Source organism: Triplophysa dalaica, chromosome 24, assembly GCF_015846415.1.
Source record: "Triplophysa dalaica isolate WHDGS20190420 chromosome 24, ASM1584641v1, whole genome shotgun sequence".
Lineage (NCBI taxonomy): Eukaryota > Metazoa > Chordata > Actinopteri > Cypriniformes > Nemacheilidae > Triplophysa > Triplophysa dalaica.
In genome coordinates, this window is record NC_079565.1 from 5814872 (window position 1) to 5824422 (window position 9551).

At 36.9% G+C, this 9551-nt stretch overlaps 1 long non-coding RNA gene across 1 annotated transcript; it reads right to left on the reverse strand.

Moving 5' to 3' along the window:
* Positions 1–7482: 7482 nt before the first annotated feature.
* Positions 7483–8174, reverse strand: LOC130414518 (uncharacterized). The gene is made up of 2 exons (XR_008905619.1): positions 8089–8174; positions 7483–7703 (listed from the first exon to the last, which is right to left on the reverse strand). It is a non-coding gene; the product is annotated as an uncharacterized LOC130414518 (long non-coding RNA).
* Positions 8175–9551: the final 1377 nt, after the last annotated feature.

Here is a 9551-nt window from a genome sequence, read left to right on the forward strand (position 1 = left end):
AAACCCACCACACAGGAACACATACATGGAACAATGGCTCTGCCAAAGAGATTAGACATGAGGGACCTGAGATTACGCTCCTCTCCTTCAAATCACACAGATAAGGCCCCGTATCAGTGCACTGCGATGGGCAGCCGGTTACTGGACACTTTTCTTCCAAACTGATTTATGGTGGAGGCAATCCCAGTTTTTACACAATGGTGAAAGTGTATTATAATAGTTTTGTGTCTATGTCTTCTGAATTTGTTTGAGAAACAGAATGAAGTTCAAGCTACCCTGTTCAAACGATTCACTGAGAAAAAGAATTGATTAAAAAACAAATCATTTATTTACAAATGAGACAATTGAACTACTATCTCTTTCCATTCACACGTATGGCTTCACAAGATTTGGAAGATGACTGCATGAGTTATTCCGGCTTAAATAGAGAACTTGACAGGTCCGTTCCTAGTATAAAGACAGTCAGACAGGTTTAGTATAACATGGAGCTCAAGGGCGAGTAATCATGACAATTTTCATTTTATGCAAACTTTGAAATGAATACACCTCAAAAAACGAAATCTGGCGCGAAAGTTGATGTCTCATTTACGTTTTTTAAAGGATTGCATAAGAGGAAAATGAAGAATACTTAAAAGCACACATGTAAAATCAATTGGCAACAGAGCCAGATAAAGCTCAGAAATAAAAACAAACCATCCGATTAATGTCATTTCTTGGGCTGTCCAATGGTAGACTCCTACGTTGCCAAATCCTCATGGCTTTGATTTTTGGTTAAATGTACATGTAGTACTACACACAGCAGTCCAGCTTAATGCTAATTGCAGGAAACACACAAAACCCTCAAAAACGTAGACGTATGTGTGTTGTCAATCAAGAACTTCTTACCTCATGGCAAAATCGACCAGAATATACCAGCCTACATGCAACCGCTGGGAGAAATGAAGTCAGGAGTTACTTTTGGAAGTAAATGAACAAGCTTTTGTGAGGTGTGTTGTGTTAGTGTAGAAATGTGTCTACAATTCCAAAAGGTTCAAACAAACTGGTGCTGGTCATTTCTAGAAAAATTCTCAACGATCAAGTTTAAGCAAAACTGTACAAAACGTTATGCTTAATTATAATCTTAATTTATGTAGCGTGTGAAAATAGTACAGCTTGATTTATATTGTGTCAGTGATGAAGCAAATTAAAGATATGAACATAAACACTAACATGCATTGAGACTCATAAATCAATCTGAGGTTTGCTGTGATAGCAATCTGCAGCAGTGCTGCCACCTATTGGCAGAGAAGTCACATAACAACAAAGGGAAGTATAATGTCCATAACATGCTCTTGTAATATATATTCATTCAAACATCATATTATACTACAATGTTATGATTTGCGGAGTTCAGGGTACCAAGATTTTACACTTTCGCGAGGAAATATACTTTAGAATTAGGCATCATCTTCTTTGCTGGACTCAACATTCAGGAGAACATATTAAAACATGAATAAACAGATTATCAATTTGAACCAATATCTATAGTTAATTAATTTGTGATGATAGAGACTCGCATTGTGTAGATAAACTATACTGAAAACTATTTAATACCATTCCATCAGGAGGTCTTTGAGGCCTTTGCTCTCCAGCCCCCCTTATTCTGATTGTGAGGCATTTCTAAGGGTTCATCAATTATTTATTGAAGCAAAGCCATGGATGGGGGAGGTTTGCCCTTTGAAAACCCACCACTGCCATGAGGTCTTCACACCACTGGTTCTACTAACTCACTTACTAAAAAGCTTGTTCCCATTTTTTCAACAAAATAGAGGACAGATAAATGGTTGAAAAAATGACGAGCTGTTTATGATTCATGACCCAAATATTTATATTGGCATAAAATACATTAAGTGGACAAGTGGCAAGCCTTTTTTTTATTTTTGTAAATCATTGCTATTAATTACTTTATAGAACATAACAGCATAACCAATGGGCAATATCATACACACTGTGAGAAAAATCCTGTAAAAAACGTATAAAGTGCTGGCAGAAAAATACAGTACATTTCTGTTAATCCTAAAATGTAAAATACAAGTGAATCAACTGTAAATAAATGAAAGCGGAAAACCCCTATATATTATTTTAGTATATTGTGCCCTGTTTTTACAGATTTTTTAAGTGCGTTATTAAAATGGTTTGCTAAAAACACTCTTAATTTCTTAAAATTAATTTTGTAATAATTAAAGTAAAGAAGGTAAGAATAGTAACTTAAAAAAGTAAAGTATAGTCTCTGAAAACTAATATCCTAGAATGTGGCTTCAATATTTTTACTATAAGCACAACAAACAATACTGACTACAGATTTTATTTAGTTTGTGTAAACTGGAAAGATCGGACATTTACATATATATCCAACAGCAAAAAAGTAACCAGGCTAAAACCCTTCATGAATAAAGGTAATCCAGAGGCAAAGCTCTTGAACCTCTGCTGCCCGAATCTGAACACAAGTCACCTCCCATCACATCAGCAGAGCCACATACAGAACACTGTGTCACAGAGCTTACAAGTCAAAGAAAAAGGATCTCCTCAAGAAAGACTTGGAATTTCCTTATCATAAAATGTTTTCATGCCAAGTTAAAACTCAATCCAACATAGACATAATATGTCTGTCTATGTCACAGATCAAAAAAAGATTAGAGTTCAAATATGAAAGATTACCGTTATAATTCATCTTTTCTTAAAAAGAAACTCTGTGGTTATAACAACCACCAAAATATTGTTACAAAACAGAACTGGGGCGGTACAGTGTTACATTAATGGCAAAATATGGCAATACCACGGTACTGAAATAACTGCCCATTGATGTTCATCCATGGGACCCTTAAGATTCCCACAATGCAGCACAGCTGTTCCTTCACCTAATTTAACACAAACTGCAGTTACAAAGAGAAGAATCATTTTGGGAATTAGCATGACAACAGGGAAAATAATCACAAGGGAATCATGTAGAGAGTGTTTTATCTAAAGACACAGCAGGTACTCTTGGGCTTACAAACCTCAAAAACCACAAACATTAGTATTTGAAGTATATGGATTTTAAATTATAACTTTGAAAGAACCAACCTCTAAAACTGTAACAAATGATGTTGCTCTACCCTTAAATTCATGAAGTAACAATGATACTCGTGATATGAAATCCATCTGATGCTTGGGTTTGGATCCAAGCACAAAACCATCTGACCATCTATTGTGTGGAAAATCAATGATGAATGTAGCATCTTATAATAAATGCTTATGCATGACCCTGGAGACCAAGTCTCTGCTCAAAGCAAACATCAGCCCGCCTCAGTCTTGACAGTGGGACAATACCAGTGGCTTCTTCTGAATAAAGAATCTGAAAGGAGGAAAATTACACACCCTCGGCTATAAGGGCAAAGGATGCATATCTCTTCGGTTGGGGTCTCTGGTGTGTGGAGATGCGTGGTGAGCTTGGACTTGTCCAAAGTATGGAGTTGTAATGGCAAAGCCATTTTAACTGCTTTTACCAGTCTTTACTTCTGTTAACAATGCAAGAAATGTGAAATAAATATCTACTGCACGCAAAGCCAAACTCGCACAAACACATCGTTCAGTCTAAACCTTCTTCCACATAATTTGATTCCAGTACATAAGGAAGGCCAAGGGGTGTCAATATGAGGCCACCACTGATTCCTTTACATTGACCAATAATACATATAGTATGAATAGGTAATGTTTTCAACCTTCAAACTTAATACTCACTAAAAAAGGTCATCTGAATATTAATGAGGTTATCTCATGAATAATTTCTACTGATATCACCAGCTTTTTTCAGACGATGAGGTCATCCGTGCTTTCAGATGGTTACAACTGTACCCTTAAAGAGACCCAAGAGAAACACAGGAAATATTCGGAGGTATGCAGCTGACATTTTCCATTTATTATGAAAGTGAACGGGAACTGAACCTGTCAGTAACACAACATTCGGCCAAACGTCACTGTTCGGATTTCGCAGAAGGATATCATTCATGTGGCTTGAGGATAACATGAAGGTGAGCAAATGATGACAAACGTTTCATTTTGCATTGCGCTAACCCTTTAAGAAATCTCTAAGAATGTCCCACAAACCGCTGTAACGGGCTGGTTTACAAGTTAAACAGAAACAGCACTAAGTATTGGGAATGATGTCACACTAGAAGGTCAAACCGCAGTCACACAGAATTAATCTTTAGCTGAGAGCTGACCTTTCTAAGGCTTCAAGGTCTTACCTACTGACCCATATATATCATACTGATCTATGGACTGCTAAAGACCTAGGAAGCAAAGACTTAAAATGACAATACGTATAAATCTTCGTACACTGGACTGCATTACATGTAACCTACAGTATTATACACCTTATAACATCCAAAAGGACAAATTCCCAACCTTTCAACCATAAAGACAATTACAGTATTTCAGATCGAATCAGGTGTCATAGTTATGTGTAATAAAACAAACTGATACTATCCAAAAAGGATGGTTTTGTAAAAAAAGTGACCTGTTAAGGATATTGAAGATTTCTGAAAAATACATCATGCAGTTTATGTCATAATTATGTAATCTGTTTTATATCTTAGCAGAGAAACTACAGAACAAAGATTTTTAAAGGGACAGTTCACCCAAAAATGATACCCCCGAGTTGTTTCAAATCTTTATCAATTTCATTGTTCTGTTGAACAGAGAGACCGATTTGGAATAATGCTTGGAACCAGACAGTTCTTGACCATGTAAAAGTTGCTTTGTTAATGATCTGTGGAACACAAAATCTTATGGAAGTCAATGGAGCCAAATGTTTTTGGGGCATCAACATTCTTCAAAATATATTTTCTTGTGTTCTGCAGAAGAAAGAAACTCATACAGGTTTGAAATGACATGATGTTGACTAAAACTGAAGAATTCATTTTTGGGTTGACTTTCCCTTTAAAACCTTAATCCAATTATGCAAACCACCATTTTTATGCGTTAACAACCAATGTTCCTGGGTTCAATAGGCCACTGGAAATCATTTAACTTGACGGTTTTGTCATTGCCAATGATTAACTCTAGAAACAAATCAACATTAAACATGAGGTCATCTACAACAGACCACATTTACTTTTTTCTAAGCGCAGGTGAACCGACACTTTAAACCTTTCAAGGTTTAAAAAAAAATCTTCAAAATCTTAATCTCCAGCCCAAGGGATCTAGTTGGGCGAGTGCCTGGAATACAAAGTGAAATCAGAAGAGTTCCCTGATACACATCTGACCAACACATCCACAGCAAGTTCAGCGAGAGGAACTTTAACAGCGCTAGACAGTCTGACGCAGAGACCCTAATGTCGAATGGCAAGCTCGACTTTATTGAGAAGGAAGACTATGGACAATTCTCCGTTCCTCACGGCCCCTATACAGTGATTAGATTCCATGTCACTGCAACCAGTTAATGGTGATGACAGTGAAAACAGTGAATTAACACAGAACCTGAACTCGGCCCATGAACGCGAGGCATTCACCCGGAGGAGATCGGAGGGGGCACAATGTTTTAAGCTGGATTTATTCAGTAGACGTCGAAAATGGAAATTTAGAGGGACAACCACATGCGCACATATGCAGTCGCACAGATGCGCAGGTTGGGTTGTTGAAAGAAACCTGCAAGAATAAAATCAACATCTCGTCTTAATTCAGAGAAACGGGGCACGCCAAGGGTTGGGAAGAACAACCTGTTCTTTGTTGAACTGTCAGGCCATGACACCCTTATAATCAAAATGAATGTGCAGCTGGACTGCAGGTGAACTAAGCAAACACTTTTTATTGGCTACAGAAGAACTGAAAGCCTTATGTTGGATGTTTCAGAGAAATGTTACTGTAAAAGGAAAAAGCACAACTGAGATACAAGGCAAGAATGTCCACCAATAGACTTTTTGTACAATACGCCACTTTAAAAACGTTTGTAATACGTATATATACACAATACAAGAAGACATGGCATTCACAGTAAATGACGCAAGTCATTACCCAAAACAAACAATGACTTTGAATCATCTGATCCAAAGGTCATATGAATCACATTTCGATCCAAAACGTGATTCTACAGGTGAAACCTCAAGCGTAGTTGATCTCACTACCTATAGACAAGAGCCTCTTAATATGTGACAGCAAACGTGTCTTTTTTCTTAAAATAAATAAATAACACCTTTTTAGGGCCACCGTGTGCATGTATTTTCAAAGAAAACCCAGCTGACGCCTCATCTCCCAATCATATCTATATGATTTTCAAGATTACACATTAACTTTACTAGTGAACGCTTTAGTCAATCATAAACCAAGTGCTTCCAGAACATTACCCTGGCATAAGTAGGGAGTGATTTGAGGTTGATTCTTTATGATGTGGATCCTACATGAGCCTCAAGGTCCATCTGACACCCAACAAGTCATTAGACCTAATCACTCTCACTTACTACAGCAAATTAACTAATGCCTTTGACAGTTAACGCTGAATGTGGCTTTACCGAATTAAGAGCAGGTGCCCAGGCTGTTCAAGTGCGGGCATCTGGGGCATCATAGTCGATAGGAACACGCCACACTTTGATACAAACAAGACTGTATGGATTTCATACTACCTTAAGAGTTGCTTTAATTTATTCTTAGCACATGTATGTTTAAAAATTCAAAGACATAAAACGCATGCTCATTAATAATGTATTATGTATATTTAGCATTAAAAATGTATTAAATCCACGTTCTGCTTGTCTTAACATTTAGAGTAAGAGAATTTTAACAGAATCTTTGAATATATATAATAAAATAAAAACATTTACACTTCTTACACATTCTTTCTAGGCATGTCATGATATCAGATTTTCACTGTTGTGTTTATCGTGTCCGAAAGTATTCACTGTAACTATATCGAGGTAACTAAAAAATTTTCATGTTTAATTTAGCTTATATGTGTATTATCAATTAATCATCCTTCAAATACAAAAAAAAGAGAAGGTTTGGGCCGGTGTCTCGTTGTGCATCTTAAAGCAAAAGTTTCAATAGGTGCTGAATAAGTTGCAATATTACGATATGTGTGAATTAACACACTACTGATAATTGTGGTTCTTAATATCACAGTCATTGAACATACCAATATATTGTGACAACATTTACATTGAAACCAAAAAGCTAGGTAAAAACACAAAGTCATAAAGAAAACTAATCTAGACAAGTACTAATCAAGGACACAAATATCTTACTTTTTTCTGGTCATCGAGAGCATGGGTGACAGTCGTTCTCTTCTGCTGCTGAAGTTGATGATGATGTGGACAGAGTTGTTGGCCCGTCTCTGAACGTACCTCCATCACACCCGAAACCTAGGTTTTGGTCCCCCGACCAAATCCGCACTCTTGACTTGAGATTCTTCTGAGGCCAAGATATCCCTCGATCCTCCAGATCAGACATTAATTTTGGTAATTGACGCTACAACGAAAATGTGAACATTGCAATCAACCTGTACGGTGCTGTTTAGCTGTTCGTTTGATTTCTCCATCTGAACCACGGCTGGAGAATTCGCAGGCATCTTTGGATGATGTTCCCAAGTTAGGTGATGTTTGCTGGGGGAGGTTCAGGTCTCCAGTGATGCATGAGTGAGCTACTCAAGTCACGTTTCATATCAGCCATGGAGCTGTCATACTGGAAATCCTCTGCCACATAGAGTCATGCATGAGTTGTGTGTGAAGTGTGTTGGGAAGAAAGGGAAAAAGAAAAAGTACAAGTGTCAGAAACTTGTTTGTACATCCCTCAGTGCAACATCTCAGAACAACAAAATGGACTGCTTCAGATTCAAAATAAGTTTCGAGGCTCTCTGTAGCTGTTAAAACTAAATATTTCAATTGCACAAAATTACAAAAGTACGTCAGGAGAGATCTGCACTAAATTCAACTCATCCGTTGTGAATTCATGATAGCAGTTGCGTTACGTAGACTGATAATAATAAATTGTCAGGGCAGTTGTAAATGATAAACTCCCTTACAATGCCTTTCATTATTCAACACTTCAAATACATGAAACAAATAAACAAACAATTACCTTAGCACGATGTATTATATTTGATTTAAGAAAACAAAACAGCACAACTCTTCGGCGTCCTGCACGCCGAGCACCGGCATTGTTTATGACGTCATGCCGCAAACACCCCGCCCCTCCCCCACGCACGCCCCCAGCTCCACCCCGAATGATCTTCCACCAGCGCAAAAGAGGTTTCCGCAGCGTTTTTCGTTTCCATGGGAACTTCTTTCATGGTGGATTTGTATGCCCCCTAGAGGGGCCAGCCCTGTCCTATCCACTGACCTGATGTGCATTACACTCCACATTATAGAGATGAAATGCTGATTATATGATTATAATATTCAACACTCATACGACCTAAAGATGCATTACTGTGCTAATGCGCAGTGGACTTATTTATTGTATTAGCCCACATTTATTCCATGCATTCACCATGCAGTTTTATTTTCAGCTCACATAAAAACGTCATTTGAATTAATTTTGATTTGATTGGTTTTCTGTTTATAGTATTTATTCAGTAGTATTAGATTTTCAGCGTCTCACTTTTTCACGCACGTCAAAACAGTAAATCCTGTTCACATTGAAACAGCAGGAGGTGCCAGAGAGCTATAAACAAACACCTGGAAGAAACAACACGTAAAAACTTAAATTAAAACATTTTATGTCCATATGTCGGCACAAATCCGTTTGCCTTTTTGTATTCAATTCCGAAAGCCTGGTGTATAATAAATAAATAAGTAAACAAATAGCTTCAGCAAGGCTATGTTTGTGTATTTTCTATAAGTTACTACACTGAGCTTTGGCAGGATTGAAGCAGTCATGTTAATAAACAAAATGTAATTGACCAACAGAACTCAATATACATATACAAAATAATCAAACAAATATTTAAAGATTTTTTATATCAATCAAAACATTAAATCAATTGAAACAATAAACATATAGAAGGTTGTGAAAATTATTCATTGAATAAAAAACTCTATAATACAGAATTTATGATATTACACACAGTAATCTCCTGTCATTATTGAATTAATTAGTCAGTGTGAACTGAGTAAACTTGATTTTTAATTAAACCAGTGACAGCCGCTCTCATGGCTGATGTTAAAGATGTTAAGATGTTAAAAAATTAAAGCTTTAATTCATGGATTACAACATAAGGACAGAGAGAAGGTGTTATGTTTACTTGTGGATTTAGGAAAATCTATCATTTGTGATCTTGAACGTGATTCCTCAGGTCAAAACGGAACCCTCTTAATTAAAGAGGCAAGATGGCGAAATTCAACGGTGATGAATATTGTCATCTCTGTCATTACATAAAAATGCTTTATAGTATTTGGGGTTATCATAGATCAACACAAATCAATGAATTTATCTATTGGCATCACTTTGTTCACAACACATTGAGGGAAAGACTGATTTGTATGCAGAAGAGCCGAAGTAGTGTCTGTTCTGCTCACTCATGTATATAAGACAGGACAGGT